General features: G+C 45.5%; 1 protein-coding gene across 6 annotated transcripts in view; it reads right to left on the reverse strand.

Moving 5' to 3' along the window:
• Positions 1–12,564, reverse strand: part of NDST2 (N-deacetylase and N-sulfotransferase 2) — a 240,805-nt gene extending 228,241 nt beyond the window's left edge. For 3 of the 6 annotated variants that reach the window (XM_050960095.1, XM_050960088.1, XM_050960085.1), the window contains exon 1: positions 12,417–12,564. The gene's annotated coding sequence lies outside the window, so the exon portion shown is untranslated. Of the gene's footprint in view, positions 1–5,744; positions 5,850–11,201; positions 11,418–12,416 lie in introns of those variants that run through there. The other 3 variants (XM_050960086.1, XM_050960091.1, XM_050960096.1) reach the window with 3 other exon arrangements.
• Positions 12,565–17,609: the final 5,045 nt, after the last annotated feature.

Here is a 17,609-nt window from a genome sequence, read left to right on the forward strand (position 1 = left end):
CCCCTAGTCCACCCTTTCCCCCAAGGCCCTGCCCCCCACCTCTTCCTGCCCCCACTCCACCCTGCCCTGCCTCTTCCTGCCCCATTCTGCACCCTCCCCAGAGTGCCCCTGCCTCTTCCTGCCCCTGCTCCTCCCCTTCCCAACAGCACCTCCTTCCCGCTGCTGAACAGCTGATCATCGGTGGACGGGAGGCACTGGGGACGAGGGGGAGGATCTGATTGGCAGGGCTGCCAGTGGGTGCCGAGCACACACAATTTTTTTTCCTGTGGGAGCTCCAGAGCACCCACAGAGTCGGCACCTATGGCGTGTTGGGCGGGAGGGGGCCGTGTGGCATTGCATAGGCCCAACCCCGAGGGGAAGAGGCATGCTGGCAGCACAGGGCTAGGCGGGCCACTGTGTGTCTGGCAACTGCCAGTTTGTAAATAGTATCCTCGCACCGAGCTGGGTGGAGCGGGGCCACTCCTGCCGTGCCATGCTCCATTGCCCCTTGCTGGCCGCTCGCTCTGGGGACTGACCTCCCTGCACCATGCTCCATTGCCCCTATGGGGGCCCACAAATATGTTTGGCACCAGGCCCACAAAATGTTAATCCAGCCCTGCCTAGCACATCTGAGTCCTGGCCCATGAGTGTGCTCTATGGTAATAGTCGTAACAATAAATATGTTCTTGCCCATCTTCTCCCTCTTACAAAATGAGCTGCTGTACAATAAAAATGTACACAAAAAGAGGCCTGAGCACTCTAAATAGCTTCAACCTTCCAAGTCTTTCATATAAGACTCCTTAGTCCCACTCCCAAACTTCCATCTAGTGTAACAAGAAGGACCAGGAAGTCAGCAATGGGATGGTATGATGATAAAAGGAGATGTGTTAAAGAGAAAAAAAACTCCCAAGGTAGGCGGGGGAACAAATACTTGAGTGGAAAAACAAAAAGAAAGCTGTAGGTTTATAAACAGCTGTCTGAAAACATGGATCTGATACTCTGGAGTGAAGAGAGGGACGGGTGAAGGGCACAGGGATGTACCAAAACTTCTGGCACAGCTCATCAGACTGATTGAGAGCTACTGGAGAAAGGCTTCAAGGCAGGTATGGTGGAGCCCATGACTATAGGCCGCACCCAGATCTTGACACCTTGACCAATCCAGCAAAGGTGGAAAGCTCTCTCCTCTCCTGGATCTTCTGTGATCAAGCGTGTCTTCTCCACTCAAAACCATTCCCACTAAGGTCTCTAGTGACCTGCTCCCTCACACTTGGGTGTGGGGGGGAAGAGTTTAAACCGAATGAGGAACAGAGAGAAGAAGGCAGAGGTGGTAGCATAACAGCTATCAGGAGCACAGCTCAGAGCCTTGTTTCTCTTACCAATTTTTAGCCTGATAGGCCTTTATTTGTGGTTTCTAAGGGCAAACTGAAGAACACGCCATAAAATGGGAACTGGTTTCCGGCCTTAACTTTGTACTGGTTGCTGCTTCTCCATTATTAATTGATAATCTGAAAAACAGTTTGAGCCTGTTGCAGAAAAATTTTGAGATGATAAAATTATTTACATGAGTCAAGGCTAATAAAGTCTGTGAAAAACTTCAAAGGTATATAAGAAATGGGAAGCACAATGACAGATGAAATTCAGAGTTGAGAAACACAAAGTAATGCACTTTGAAAAGATATATCTGAAATATTCATAACCAATACTGGCTTCTAAATTAACTGTAACTGCATTAGAGTGGAGAGCTCCGTAGATACTTCTGCTCAGTCTGCAGCAGTGGTAAAAAGAAAAACCACCATACAAACCAACGTTGAAATGCATAAAGACAACGATTGACAATGTCACACCATTACATAACTCAACAGATTATACTGTGTACTACAACATACTACATTAGTGCAAATGAGGGACCTTCAAATTCATGCCCGCAGCGTCCACACAGGGCAGTTACAGCACAACACTTCGGCACACACTGCTGTTCATGCCCCCAAAGGTCGAACTGCAGGGCAGTGTAGACATGCCCTTTGTAACAGAAACAGTATGTTACCCATCAGCCAAAGGGGCCATTCACTCCATCTCCATTCAGCAATACAGACATGTGATAAAGACATATTGACAGAAGAAAAGGATAATTATACAACAGCTATAATAGATGCAAGAGAATTAAAGTAACGAGCCCAAGAGAGGTCACACTTAATAGTAACTGTGGCCTGGTCCACACTACAGCGTTAAATCGATTTAAACAGCGTTAAATCGATTTAACGCTGTACTCGTCCACACTACAAGGCACTTAAAATCGATTTTAAGGGGTCTTAAAATCGATTTCTGTACTCCTGCTCAACGAGAGGAGTAACCCTAAAATCGATATTACTATATCGATTTAGGGTTAGTGTGGACGGAAATCGAAGTTATTGGTCCCATTCTTTTACTGAGCTACCCAGAGTGCACCGCTCCGGAAATCGATGGTAGCCTGGGACCATGGACGCACACCACCGAAGTAATGTGCCCTAGTGTGGACGCGTAAAATAGATTTTATAAAACCTGTTTTATAAAATCGATTTTATTAATTTCGATTTTACTCTGTAGTGTGGACGTGGCCTGTAATTAGAACAATACTTAAACAACCTTGATTTAAAATCTTAAACCCAGCATACGGAAACTAATAAAACTGCTTCAAGAAATCAAATACGATTGTGGGAGGAGGGAATTTGCTTTTAAAAATAATGGTTGGGAGTGGGAGAGGGGGAGGCAAAAATCAAAACTTGTCATGGTTCATGCAGAATATTACTGTGAGAAGCTCTGTGCTTATATGGCATGAGGCCAAGGCTTCATCATTCCAAGTACTATGGGATGATACCAAGAACAAACTACTTATACTAACGCATCCTAATGGCACATGCTTTCATCATCTCCTGGAGTCAGGGTGGTATTTATTCTGGAAATATTGGTTTAAGATGGGCTCTCTCATGAAGGTAGGGGGGAAATGACACAGGAAGAAGAGGAGAAGGGCACAAGTTGAGAGAAACAGCAGACAGTTCTCCTCGGGGGAATTCTGGGCCACTGCACAGATGCAAAATTCATGTGTGTTCCCCACCATCACCCAAATTTTTTTTCTCTGCAGAAAATTCTGTCGGAGAGACACTGCAGTTACACATTTCGCCCATCATGCACTGTTGTGGCACCAATACAGAGATGCCAGCCATAGCAGCCAGCAGCCAACAGGGAGGAGGAGAGGCTGCATTCCTCACAGCACTCTGCCCACAGGGCCAGGTAAGGAGGCACAGGATATGGGCAGACAGACAGAGCAGGGCACATGGAGCTGCTGGGAGGATCACATAGACTGGAGTTCAGAAGGACTAGTGTGGGGAGGGGAAGGGGGCAGACTAAGCCAGGGGCTGAATGGCGTGGGGGTGCAGGGTCACATGGGGATGGGGGGCAGCTGAGTGAGGGTGCAGGATGAGATGCAGGGGGTGGCTGAGTGGGTGTGCAGGGACATACGGAGACGGGGCAGATGTGCCTGCCTGAATGGGAAAGGCTAGGAGTCAGCCAGCATCTGCATGGGGGAGGCGCCCCAACTCCCTTACAATCCCTCACCAGGGTGGATTTGATTTAAATCACTAGTCAGGAAGACTCAATTTAATCATGGATTTCCATATAGAAGCGCATTCTGGAACATGCTGCTCAAACAGTTTCACTTTTGTTTCTGCTGCCTCTCCCTCCCTTTCTCACATTTATCTCCAGACTTCTTCTCCTTGTCCAGATCTATTCCACCCCCAACAATCTTCTATTCATTGAACTTTTTGAAACTTTGCACTTTTAGAGACAGGTAAGGGATTGACTCAGTGCACACAAATTTGCAAAGGGACAATAGGGTTGAGGTCTGTTATTTCTCATTTCTATTATTTATTTATTTTAAAACATTTTTGCTATTAACAAGCACGTTATCTCTGGAGACAAATCCACATTTTGAGAACTGCAAAACTAAGCATCTCTGATGGTATCTTCTAGACTGAGCACTGAGTCCCATTGGGTAGATAGAACGATTAAGCTAAATAATCTATACAGAAGACCCTGAACCCCATTAAGATTGGGTTCCTAATCCATGAACTATTGGAACTCACTTACAAAACTTTTTTTAAACATTACATGAATATATTGTCTAGTATATAATTAGAATTTATAATCCCTATTCCATGATGAAATATTTTTGAGCTATAATGTATCTTAATTAAAACTATCTTTAGATAGGTTTTATTTTTCAAAAAGGATTTTATCAAAAAAATCCAATTTAAATAAAAAAAATCTGATTTTTTTTTTATTTTTTGAAAAATAATTTATTCTTATCCACCCTGCTTCCCCCTCCAAAACAAACTGTTCTATACTTCTCCCATTCACACCCAATAAACCTCCAGGTTCACTACCAAGCTACTTCCCTCTCCTTCAGCTCCTCCCTTACCCCTGACTCCTCCAAGCTTCTCCACTACTTCTGATGAGTGTGGGAAATATAGTTCTGTATTGTAGTTTAAATTAATTAGTACTGAAAGTTCTGTATTAATAAGGAATCTATTTGTCAAAAATAATTTCCTGAATCACTTCTGTTTTCAGTATTGTTATAGACATACTTGCTGAGAGCTATTTTGAAATAAATTACCAAAATAATTAAAACTGGTGTGATTACATTGTGTTATTTTGACAAATAAACTATTCAGAATTTTAAAACATTGTGCATAGAATTTTAAATTTTTTTGGCGCAGAATTCCCCCAGGAGCAGGATGATAGGAGTCAGAAGACAGCAGCAGGACCTATGTTTCCGACGAAGGCAAGTATGGCTCAGCCTAAAGAAAAGGGCACACAGCTTGAGTTAAAAGTACCACTCACTGAATCCAAGAGATCCAGTTCAAAACTAAGAAAAATAAGATGAGAACGACTCAAAGAACTGTGATGGCAGTTAATTTCTCATCTTCCTTTCATATGAGAGGTCTCTCTGCAAGGAGAAATGTTATCTCTTCCCCTAGACGCCACCTGTCCTACTTTTTGAAGAAATTACAGGACACTATAGGTTCCATTGCTAACACCACATTGATGAAACTCACCTCTGAATATCTGCCATAGACTCAGACAATGCTACAACAAAGATGGCAGAATACTTGAAAGACATTAGCACCTAGATGAACACTAGGTGAATAGAAAACTAAAGTTACCTTGACTAGGGTGATGATAGTGGGAAGGGGACAAAACTTTAAGGAGCTTGTCATAAACAGATAGTTAAGGGTTAATGTCTCTTTTACCTGTAAAGGGTTAACAAACAGGGAACCAAAAACACCTGACCAGAGGACCAATCAGAAAACAAGATACTTTCAAATCTCGGTGGAGGGAAGCCTTTGTTTGTGTTTTTTGGGTTTTGCTTTGTTCTCTTTGGGTCCTGAAAGGGACTGGATGTGCAACCAGGTTTCTTGCCAATCTCCCTGCTACAGTCTCTTATATATTCAGAATAGTGAGTATTAAGTAGGAAAGGCGGTTATAGTCTTTTGATTGTTTTCTGTATTTGCAAATGTGTAGTTTGCTGGAAGTATTTTAAATTGTATTTTGCTGGGGGGGGAGGGGTTCTCTCTAGTGTCTATAAGCTGACAGACTCTGTAACTTTTACCATCTAAATTACAGAGATAACTTTTACTTTTTTTCTTTCTTTTTATTAAAAGTTTTGCTTTTTAAGACCTGTTTGATTTTTTCTCCTTGTTGAGGCTCAAGGGAATTGAGTCTGTACTTACCAGGGAATTGGTGAGAGAAGGGGGTAAAAAACCTGATTTCTCTGTGTTGTGATTCAAGGAGTTTGAATCACAGTGATCTCCTAGCGTACCCAGGGCGGGAAAGATCTGGGAGGAAGAAAGGAGAAGGGGGGGAAATGGTTTATTCCCTTTTGTTGTAAGACTCAAGGAATTTGGGCCTTGGGGTCCCCAAGGAAGGTTTTTGGGGGGGACCAGAGTGCCCCAAAACACTATATATTTTTGGGTGGTGGCAGTGTATCAGATCTTAGCTGGTAATTAAGCTTAGAGGAATTCATGCTGGTACCCCATTTTTTGGACTCCAAGGTTCAGATTGGGGATAGAATACCATGACAGAGCTAGCCAAGACAATGAGCTCTCCTCCACTGAAGGCATCCACCCTCATTAAGATAGTAAGTAAGGAGTCTCAAGTCTTATTGGATTCAGCACTAATCCTGGAGAATCGGGTATCAAGAGCAGTGAAAAAGACTTTCTTGCATCTCCAATTCATCAGAAAACTATGCTCATCCCTCTCAAATGATGATCATCTATACAACGAGTCATTATATTCATCACCTCCAAGCTTGGACTATTGTAACTCACTGGGACTAAAAGCTGGAGGCAACACAAACTCCAGCTTGTGTAGAACAGAACAGCTCTAGACAGACTATTCATGACATACCCTGACAGCTGCATTCCTCTGGGACAATGTCAGAGTAGTGAGAGCAGAGTCTGAGCAGAAGGGGGGGGGGGGCGTGGAGCAATGAGGTGGAATGTGGGGGGAAAGGCAGGAAGAGTGGAGTTGAAAAGGAGGGGGATGCTGGAGGCTTTAGCTCTGTCCTCATCCCTCCCATATCCATGTCCCTCCATGTCTGTCTCCCCCTTCAAAATTTTTCCCCACCAACTCCTTGCTAGTTGCTGTGCTGTTCCTGCATCTGTTCCCCAACTCCCTCAACCTGCAAGCCCCATTCTGACACCCATCCCTCTGTGGAGAACTAGGCTATACTAGATAGGCAGAAAGAGAGGAGATGATGTTATGGAGGGGCAGCCAGCGTATTCTGTGGCTAAGATGATCGCTGTCAAGGAGCGAGAGGCAGTGGAGGTGGACAGTTGGACTGTGGTACATGGGGATGCTGAGAAATTATTTTTAAGAAACAAAGAAATTAAGTGCCTAAAAACTTTGCTGCAGGTGACTTGTACCTTACTCTACACTTCCTGGTTTTCAGAGGTTTGAGTGTTGCTGAACTCAGCTTCTAGAAGTGCATGAGGCACCATCCGGCAACTCTGTATTAATGAGGGTTAGAGCATGTAATAATATACTGTAGGAAATAATCCTGCACTGGGCACCACCAGATGAACAAGTGATAGTCATCACTATCTTCTATGATTTTCCAGGGAATATGAAAGTTTGCATCTAATTAAGGTTAGTTTAAATATTTAACTCCAGCATTTATATTTAATGAGAATTAAATTCATCTCATGGGGAAGCAGTTTGCAAGCATTTAGGCTAAGTTAAGACAATTAACATTTCACCCTGAGAGCAGTAGAAACACTGTCAATACTAAGTTTCAGAGTAGCAGCCGTGTTAGTCTGTATCCGCAAAAAGAACAGGAGCACTAGTGGCACCTTAGAGACTAAAATTTATTTGAGTATAAGCTTTCATGGGCTACAGCCCATTTCATCGGATGCATGTAGTGGAAAATATATATATACACAGAGAACATGAAACAATGGGTGTTATCATACACACTCTAACAAGAGTGATCAGTTAAGGTGAGCTATTACCAGCATGAGAGAAAAAAACTTTTTGTAGTCGTAATCAAAATGGTCCATTTGCAGCAGTTGACAGGAAGGTGTGAGGAACAGCGTGTGTGCGGGGGGAATAAACATGGGAAAATAGTTTTACTTTGTGTAATGATCCATCCACTCCCTGTCTTTATTCAAGCCTAATTTAATGGTGTCCATCAAAAACAGACTCCAACATGAGACTGCTGAATTGGAATTAATTTGAAAAATGGACACCATACTCCTGTTCTTTTTGTCAATACTCAATGTGCTACAATCCCAGCAGGAGCAATATATTTAGTTATATACAGCTACACACTCTGCAGAGACAGATATTCCTAAGGATCTTCCCAAGGTCATTAGTACGGTTGCAGGTTCTGAGTGAAACTAGTCTGTCTTGTTTATTTTGGGCTATTCATTCCATTCAGCCTACACAAAAGCAGGTTGAGTCCATACAGAAATAGACTGCAACCACATCTCTTCTTGTTTGGAGAGCTTTTGTGACAGCTTTAAAAACAAACAAGAAAATAAGTCCTATTTCACTGAAAATAAATAAATAAAATACACATCTTGTGGCGTTTATCCCGGGTAAACCACAAATATTTACAGCCAGGAACAAACCTTCCGGAAGGGTCCAGACTAGCCTTTACAAACATGTGGACTACCTCAAATTAACTGGCAATCAATTAACTCAAGGTCAAAACTTTAGTGGAGACAAACCCTGAGTGGTGTGGGAGGAGCTTCCAGATATAAGGGATCCATACACCTTTCACCTCTACAGAGGTCAGTTGCATTCCCCAATAGCTCACATAGGGAATGAGCTTCGTCACCACCATTTCCTTTCTGGATATTGGTCCATACTGAAACTACGGCACGGATCCCAGGCAGAAACTGCCCAGAAGCCAAGCTCTGCAAATACTGCTGTAAAGACAGGATAGCTAGAGGTCAGGAATGAGGTGCACTGGCAGACCTGTGGGGGATGTTCTTACAGGTCAAGGCTGAAGTGGAGTGGTACAAATTTGGCAAAGCTTGCAACTGCATCCACCTGCATTATTATGTCTGACTCAAACCAAAACAACTGCTTCCCCTATTTTCAGAAACAATAAATTAACCTTAAGTTTTAAAAAGACTTCTGGGCTGGATGGGTTTTTTAAAAATATGCACTAACATTATGCATCTGATAGCTCTATGCTGTGTTCAGAGTCTAACTTCACACAAAAGAGCAACCTAGAGATATTTACATTCAAGCTCAGAGCTTAGAAAAACAGCTAAAAAGGGGGAAATGGAACTCAAATACCCTGGACTTCAACAAAGCCAACAGGCAAGCTGGGAGGAAAAGAGAAACAACAACAGGACCGTTAACCCAATCGTCTCCAGATGCACAAGAATCCTGGAGAGAATAGATGCATCAAGCCTGAGCAGCACCACAAATTGCTTGTGCAGCTGCAGTATCATTGCCTCATGCACCCACAAACTCTGCTGCAGCTGCCTGTCAAGCTGGAAATCTGACATACCAAAAAGGTTGCTGACAGCCAGAGGCTGTTCTTCTATCTGTAACATACCCTGCAATAAATTACATACAACTTGGGGAGGGGGATTCATAGGAGAGCAAAATAAAGTACACCCTTATGGGTGTTAAATGAGGCCAATTAAAAGAGATTTGCTACAAGTGCTGAGTGATTATGACCCGTGCTATTATCATGGATGGAGATGCATTCTTTAAAAAAAGGAAAATGTGTGAGAGATCATGTGTAAACAATGCTGCCAATTACAATGAAATAGATTATCTTATCTATGCAGCTCTTCTGCATCTTCCAGCTATACCACAGAGAGATGGAGACAGGCATCAAAACCTGTCAAACACTGTTCTGGAGATGTGCACGGGTTCAGGATGCGCACACGCCCTGTTGACACTTGGATAGCTCTTTACCATTTTCACTGGTGCAGACTAGGCCCAGGCATCTTTACCACTGTGTCATCTAACCCAGAGGTGTAAACACTAATGTAGATAAGACACAGGGTCTGAAGGTTAGATGACATTGGTAAAATATGCCTTCAGAAGAGTTTATACTGTTGATAGCATCAATGCATCTGCTAGACACTACTGAAAAACATGCAAGTATTCTAGCCCTTATGTTCACATCTGCACTATCTACCCAGTCTTCTGTTCTATAGGCTTTTAAATACTATCAATACATTAAAGCAGTGACTCTCAATCTTTTCTATACTGGGAACCCCTTTTTGCAATCAGAAATGTCACCGGACTCTTCCCCTCCCCCCAACCAGAGTTTTAGGACTTGTCTACACATGAAAATTAATCCAGAATAAGGTAGGTCGTGAATTTAAAGCAGATTCGTTATTCATGATTAACTCCTTGTGTGGACACTCTTGTTCCAGAATAAGAGTTCCTTATCTGAATTAGTTTAAACCAAATGGATTACAAGTGCCTTATTCCAGAATAAAAGCATCCATAATGGAGTTAATCAGAACTAGTTATTCCGGAATAGTTTCCTTAGCAATATGGGAAGGCCAGGTGGACATGACCCCAACACCTGCCTTGAAGAACATACATTTTCTTTTCCTGTCATGTAAGTGAAAAGTTAAATACAACCTGCAGAGATTTGTTGTTCTCTACTTTTTGGCACTTATGCTGAAGTTTATATGCACTTCTCTTTCAAATTTCTAATACAGCTATTTTGAAATCCCACACACAGAAACAAAGCTGTTTTAAAAGTCATGTTTGCAGCCTGCAAAAACAAAACAAGTCACTGAAATGGAGATTTATCAGTAATGACTGATAGATGGAGGGCAGCCATGATTGGAAATTAAACAAGGATGGAAGGAGCAGAGGAGTGAATGTGAAGGGCTATGTGAAAAGAAGAAAGTGAAGGGGGAGACCAAAGAGTGGGAAAAGAGTGGATTAAAAAGACTGGAGAATTTGTGAAGGGGTGAAAAGTGAAAAAAGGAAGGTAGCAAACGTACAAGAGAATCAGTGAAGAGATAATCCTGAATGTACATAGCACTTTTAGTCACAAAGGATACAAGGTGCTTTACCAACTCAACCAGATGTACAAATATTGGAATGACTTCTCACACCACTGTCCTTGTCTATGCTACTTCATTTTATTGTATTGCATCATGATCATGAAGCAACTGAGTTACATTACACAGTGCTGAACATGACTTAGGCCAACACAGACCAGACCAAAGTATGTTTGTTGCCATAACACGGGGTTTAATCACCATAGTTTGACATGATGCTGAACGTGATTTGTCCTAGTTTATGCTGACCGCTCCACTTGTGGTCAGCATTATGCCATCTAACTCAATTATTCAGAATCATGTTCAAACACAATAAAAGTGTGTAATGTAGATAAGGCCGTGGAGATGCAGCCACCTTTGGGGTGGAACATGATGTAAGCAGCACTCAACAGCTTAGAGAAATAAGTGAATAAGAATCTGGTCTCCAAGTGAAACTCCAGTAAAAACCAGGGCTCTGATGGAGAACAGGATAGGACAGAAAGAGTTCAGAAGAAGTGGGTAGGACAGATATTCTTGTGTTTAAAGCACTAGACTGGAAGTCAGATGTGCTACTGCTCCAGACTGCCTGACCTTGGGGCAGTCACTTTTAACCCCTCTGTGCCTAAATCTTCCCATCAGTGGAATGAAAACACAAACCTTAATCAAGGAAGGCACTGAGAGCTTTAAAATCCTCAGTTAGAGGGTACATGGGGTTATTCTTTTCGGTGGCTGAAGGGAGTCCAGGGGACCTTACAGGCTCCAGAATGCTCTTTGCTTCTGGATTTCCTCTCCGTGGTCTGTTTCTCCAAAGCAGGTGCATCCTAATCTCTTCTGCTGCTTCATAAGAACCAAAGGAGGCACAGTACCTGCAAGCTGCCCCAGTTTCACCGGGGAAGAAAGCCACAACTCAATAACCAACCTGGAAAGGTAGATGGGGTTTGGGCACACAGGAATGCACTCTACTATATTCCCCCATTATCAGCTCCTTGGATAACCCTGTCACCCTGTACAGGTAGCTCAATGTGCACAGATATACAGTGATAGGCATCTTAGGGTATGTCTATAGTACAGTCGCTGCAGCTGTGCTGCTGTAGCGCCACAGGTTAGCCGCATGCTATGTCAATAGAAGGACTACTGTTGATAAGTAATCCTCCCATCTGAAAGTCCGGGTTGATGGAAGACCTAGCTGTATTATCCACAGCAGAGGCTAGGGCTACGTCTACACTGCCAGTGTCACTCAGGGGTGTGAATGAGCCACGCCCCTGGGTGATGTAAGTTAAAATGACCTAAGCACTGGTGTGGACAGCACCATGTTGGCAGAAGAGCTTCTCCTGACACAGCTGCCAGGGCTCAGGGGTGGGTTTATTAAGATAATGGAAGAGCTCTCTCCTAGGGACTTACAGGGGCTACACTAGACAGCTCAGGGCAGCACAACTGCATAGGTGCAGCTGCGCCACTGTAAGCTCTTCAATGTAACCGCAGCCTGAATCGACCCAAGGAGGGGCTCAGGGTGCAAATTTTCTCACAGCCCTGAGCAAGGTAGCTACAGCAGCGCCTCTAAGATGTGGGCCCGGCTGGGGATGGCTCTGCAGGCAGGGCTCGGGACAGCGGGGGCCGCCTGCCGGCAAAGGACACTGGCAGGGGTGAACCAGGGATTGCCCAAGGGCAGCCCCAGGTGCCCGCCCGCCCATGGCACGCTGGGCCCGGGTTTCTGCCCCACCCACCGGGGCGGGGGATGCTGAGATTCGCGGGCGCCGGCGCCAGCCCCAGGCACGGCCGGGCCGAGCCGCCACACCAGGCGGCCCCACGAGCCGCCGCGGGCCCGGCCGGACACCGCGAGCCCCGGTCTGTTCACTCCCTGCCCCGCCTCACCTCCAGCCGGCGCCGGGGCCCCTCCGGCGGGTGGCCGCGCTGGCTCCCGCCTCCCCCTCACGCCGGTCCCGGGCCGCGGGCTCCCGGCCGCTGGGTCCCGCTCCGGCCGCTGGGGGAGCCGCTGCCACCGCGCCGCTCCGTCGCCATCTTCCGCGGGAGGGAGGGAGTGGAGGGGAGGTGGCCGCCGCGGTCCCGCCCCCGCCAGCTGGGCCGCCGCCTCCGAGCCCGCCAGGCCCTGCGGCGGGGTGCGGGGACAGGCCAGCGCAGCCCGGCACCTTCCTATCGCGGCAGCCCCTGGGCGGATCGACACCCCGAGGTCACGGGGGGGACCAGGCCAGAGTGAGGAGGGGACAGGCTGGATCATCCCCCCTTCCAGGCAAGCGGTGCCCCGGGTTACATTAGGGTAACTGCTGGAGGGGAGTTGGGGCGCTGTACAAACACAGAAGAGACAAGCCCTGTCCCCCAGGGCTCTGGGCTTGTCTGCCACCGCCAAGTTACTCCAATAGAGCTAGAGTCGTTTGATAATTCCCCATCCTGAAATTATTCCGGAATAGATGCTGTTTGCAACTGAGTTTAATTCTCTTCCACAGTGGATCACCTTAAATCAGGAAAAGGCCCCCTTTTTCTATAATGAGTGCCCACAGGGGAGCTGTTCTGATCAATTTCCCACTGAAGACAAGCCCTGAGGCCTGGTCGCAGACAGGTTTTGTTTTTGCTGAGGATGTGATTTTAATTTACAGAAACAGTTATACCAGTACAACCTTTTGTGTGGTCATGGCCATATCACTATAAAAGTGGGTATAGGGGAAGAGTTTATTCCCTTTCCCAGCTAGGAATAAGCATATAAGCACTTTTGTATAACTCCATCCAAGCAGGGTGTGGAAGTGGACAGTGAAACTTTACCCAGATATTTAAAACAGTACAATGGTAGCAGTTAGGCAAGGTTTTATAATCTACACAGAGGACAGAGATACAACATACAAACCCATTATTATGATTAATTGGCACACTGTGATTAGTTAGATGTAATGTAGTTTATTCATTCTAGTAGCTTTGCATTGGTGTTTTTAACTTAACATAGCTATGATCTATTTAATGTCCACTACATTTTGGATGCTGCTGCATGGGCTCTGGCTAGATGTTAACCCCCTTTCTATCTGCTCCAACTTTTCCCCTCTTCACACATTCAGTTCCTAGTTTTCATTAATCCCAATAGAAATAAATGTCATGTTAATCAAATTTAATCACACACACCCCCTTCCTTGCAAAAGATAAATAGGTGTAGCACTTTTCCTTCAAAATAAATGGCAAGCTGTTCCTGGGGCTACATGAGGCTTGTGATGGCTTCATTAAGACCCCAGCTCAGGACTCATTTGTATTAGGGAAAATGGGCACCATTGATGAAGTTACATTTCTGCAAACCTCTAGAAGACACAGTGCACTGGAGTTACAGCCCGATTCTGAATAGAAACTGCTTGCTGTGGTTTTCTAAGTTACCCTTTGGCATCTGAGACTGACCACAAAAGTAAGTTTTCTAAATCACATGTAATGGCAGCTGAGGTCAGGATTACACATGAGGAGAGTGACAACACCACAGCTGTGAATTAGTGTTTACCGTACAATCATCACTCTCCCATCAACATAGTTCTGGCTTCAAGTCACAGGAGCTGAGGATTTGTCTACAGGGGAAGATATACCACTGTAAGGTAAGGTGTGAATTCCGCTTCTTTTAGCTTCTTTTGAATTCACATCTTTTAGCTTAGGTATGAGGAGCATTGCTGCAGGGCAAATGAGGAAGCCAAAAAAAACCCACAAGGGAGAGGAAGAGAGAGAAGCAACCAGCTTAATCATGAAAGTTATTTATTGCCAGGTAATAACCATAGGGGAGCCAAACAAACAAAACAGTTAGATTTAATATTATAACTTCAATTTGATTATAAAAATCAGGTTTACAAAACTATAACTGATCACACAAGTCAGAAGGCTATACTGAAAGAGAAAGAGAGAGATGGGTTCTCACTACTACATGAGGCTTGAATTAATCAGGGGTCCCAGGTGGTGGTAGTAGCTGAGGGTCCGGAGTGCTGGAGACAGGCAGAGCCCTCAGCATGATCAGTCACAAGAAGACAAAGGGCTTGTCTACATCAGAAAGTTGCAGCGCTGGTGAGGGAGTTACAGCGCTGCAACTTAGGAGGTGTACACATCTGCAGGGCACCACCAGCGCTGCAACTCCCTGTTTGCAGCGCTGGCCGTACTCCCGTTTTGTCTCGGGTGTAGAGGATCCAGCGCTGGTGATCCAGCGCTGGTAATCAAATATAGACACTTACCAGCGCTTTTCTTGACCTCCGTGGAATAAGCAGGTATCCCAGCATACCTGAGGAAGCCTCTGGTAATCAAGCTGGTCTCCTTCCCCGGTTTGCTCTCGCGTTCCCCGAACCCCGAGCAAGCAGGTCTCCTTCCCTGAGGTTTGCTGGGTGGTTCCGGGAACGCGAGAGCAAACCGGGAAAGGAGACCAGCTTCGCCGCGGTTTGCTCTCGCGTTCCCCGAACCCCGAGCAAGCAGGTCTCCTTCCCTGAGGTTTGCTGGGTGGTTCCGGGAACGCGAGAGCAAACCGGGAAAGGAGACCAGCTTCGCCGCGGTTTGCTCTCGCGTTCCCCGGAACCACCCTGCAAACCGCAGGGAAGGAGACCTGCTTGTTCGGGGGTTCGGGGAATGAGAGAGCAAACCGGGAAAGGAGACCAGCTTTGCCGCGGTTTGCTCTCACGTTTCCCGGAACCACCCTGCAAACCGCAGGGAAGGAGACCTGCTTGTTCGGGGAACGCGAGAGCAAACCGCGGCGAAGCTGGTCTCCTTTCCCGGGTTTGCTCTCGCGTTCCCCGAACCACCCAGGAAACCGCAGGGAAGGAGACCTGCTTGTTCGGGGGTTCGGGGAACGAGAGAGCAAACCGGGAAAGAAGACCAGCTTCGCCGCGGTTTGCTCTCGCGTTCCCGGAACCTCCCTTGAAGCCGCCCAACAGCGCTGCAGTGTGGCCACATCTAACACCACTTGCAGCGCTGGTTGCTGTAAGTGTGGCCACTCTGCAGCGCTGGCCCTATACAGCTGTACTAATACAGCTGTAACAACCAGCGCTGCAAAATTTTAGATGTAGACATGGCCAAAGTCCCAATGGAACTGATGCAGATTTTGGATCCAGGCATCAGAACACTTACTTGAACATAGGTGGGGGTTTTTGTAGAGAAACAACAATGGTTCAAGGGAGAACAATAGATTTGTTTATCTGTAACCAAGGGAGTATACCAAAGTTGTTTTGTTCAGGATGACTAACTCAGGAACCAATCCATGCAACAAACCTCGATGCCAACTCTGCCCACATATTTACACCAGCACCATTACAGGAGCTAACCAGATCAGCCACATCATCACCATTTCATTCACTTGCATGTCCACCAATGTAATATACACCATCATGTGCAAGCAATGCTCCTGTGCTCTGTACATCAGCCAAACTGGACAATCGCTACGTAAAAGGATAAATGGACACAAGTCAGATATTAGGAATGGCAATATACAAAAACCTGTAGGAGAACACTTTAAATCTGCTATTCTGTGTCCAGGGAGGTTGAAGATAGCCATCCTGCAGCAAAAAAACTTCAGGACCAGACTCCAAAGAGAAACTGCTGAACTTCAAGTATCAGAGGGGTAGCCATGTTAGTCTGGATCTGTAAAAGCAGCAAAGAATCCTGTGGCACCTTATAGACTAACAGACGTTTTGGAGCATGAGCTTTCGTGGGTGAATACCTACTTCTTCAGATGCATGTGGTGGAAATATCCAGGGGCAGGTATATATATACTAGCAAGCAAGCTAGAGATAACGAGGTCAGTTCAATCAGGGAGGATGAGGCCCTGTTCTAGTAGTTGAGGTGTGAAAACCAAGAGAGGAGAAACTGGTTCTGTAGTTGGCAAGCCATTCACAGTCTTTGTTCAATCCTGAGCTGATGGTGTCAAATTTGCAGATGAACTGAAGCTCAGCAGTTTCTCTTTGAAGTCTGGTCCTGAAGTTTTTTTGCTGCAGGATGGCCACCTTAAGGTCTGCTATAGTGTGGCCAGGGAGGTTGAAGTGCTCTCCTACAGGTTTTTGTATATTGCCATTCCTAATGTCTGATTTGTGTCCATTTATCCTTTTCCGTAGAGACTATCCAGTTTGGCCGATGTACATAGCAGAGGGGCATTGCTGGCATATGATGGCGTATATTACATTGGTGGATGTGCAGGTGAATGAACCAGTGATGGTGTGGCTGATCTGGTTAGGTCCTGTGATGGTGTCGCTGGTGTAGATATGTGGGCAGAGTTGGCATCGAGGTTTGTTGCGACACCATCACAGGACCTAACCAGATCAGCCACACCATCACTGGTTCATTCACCTGCACATCCACCAATGTAATATACGCCATCATATGCCAGCAATGCCCCTCTGCTATGTACATCGGCCAAACTGGATAGTCTCTACGGAAAAGGATAAATGGACACAAATCAGACATTAGGAATGGCAATATACAAAAACCTGTAGGAGAGCACTTCAACCTCCCTGGCCACACTATAGCAGACCTTAAGGTGGCCATCCTGCAGCAAAAAAACTTCAGGACCAGACTTCAAAGAGAAACTGCTGAGCTTCAGTTCATCTGCAAATTTGACACCATCAGCTCAGGATTGAACAAAGACTGTGAATGGCTTGCCAACTACAGAACCAGTTTCTCCTCTCTTGGTTTTCACACCTCAACTACTAGAACAGGGCCTCATCCTCCCTGATTGAACTGACCTCGTTATCTCTAGCTTGCTTGCTAGCATATATATACCTGCCCCTGGATATTTCCACCACATGCATCTGAAGAAGTAGGTATTCACCCACGAAAGCTCATGCTCCAAAACGTCTGTTAGTCTATAAGGTGCCACAGGATTCTTTGCTGCTTTTGCTGAACTTCAGTTTATTTGCAAATTTGACACCAGCAGCTCAGGATTAAAACAAAGACTGTGAATGGCTTGCCAACTACAAAAGCAGTTTCTCCTCCCTAGGTGTTCACACCTCAACTGATTGAACTAATCTCGTTATCTCTAAACTGATTCTTGCCTGTATATTTATACCTGTCTCTGGAAATTTCCACCACATTCGTCTGACAAAGTGGGTATTCACCCAC

The sequence above is a fragment of the Gopherus flavomarginatus genome, chromosome 6 (assembly GCF_025201925.1).
Source record: "Gopherus flavomarginatus isolate rGopFla2 chromosome 6, rGopFla2.mat.asm, whole genome shotgun sequence".
Lineage (NCBI taxonomy): Eukaryota > Metazoa > Chordata > Testudines > Testudinidae > Gopherus > Gopherus flavomarginatus.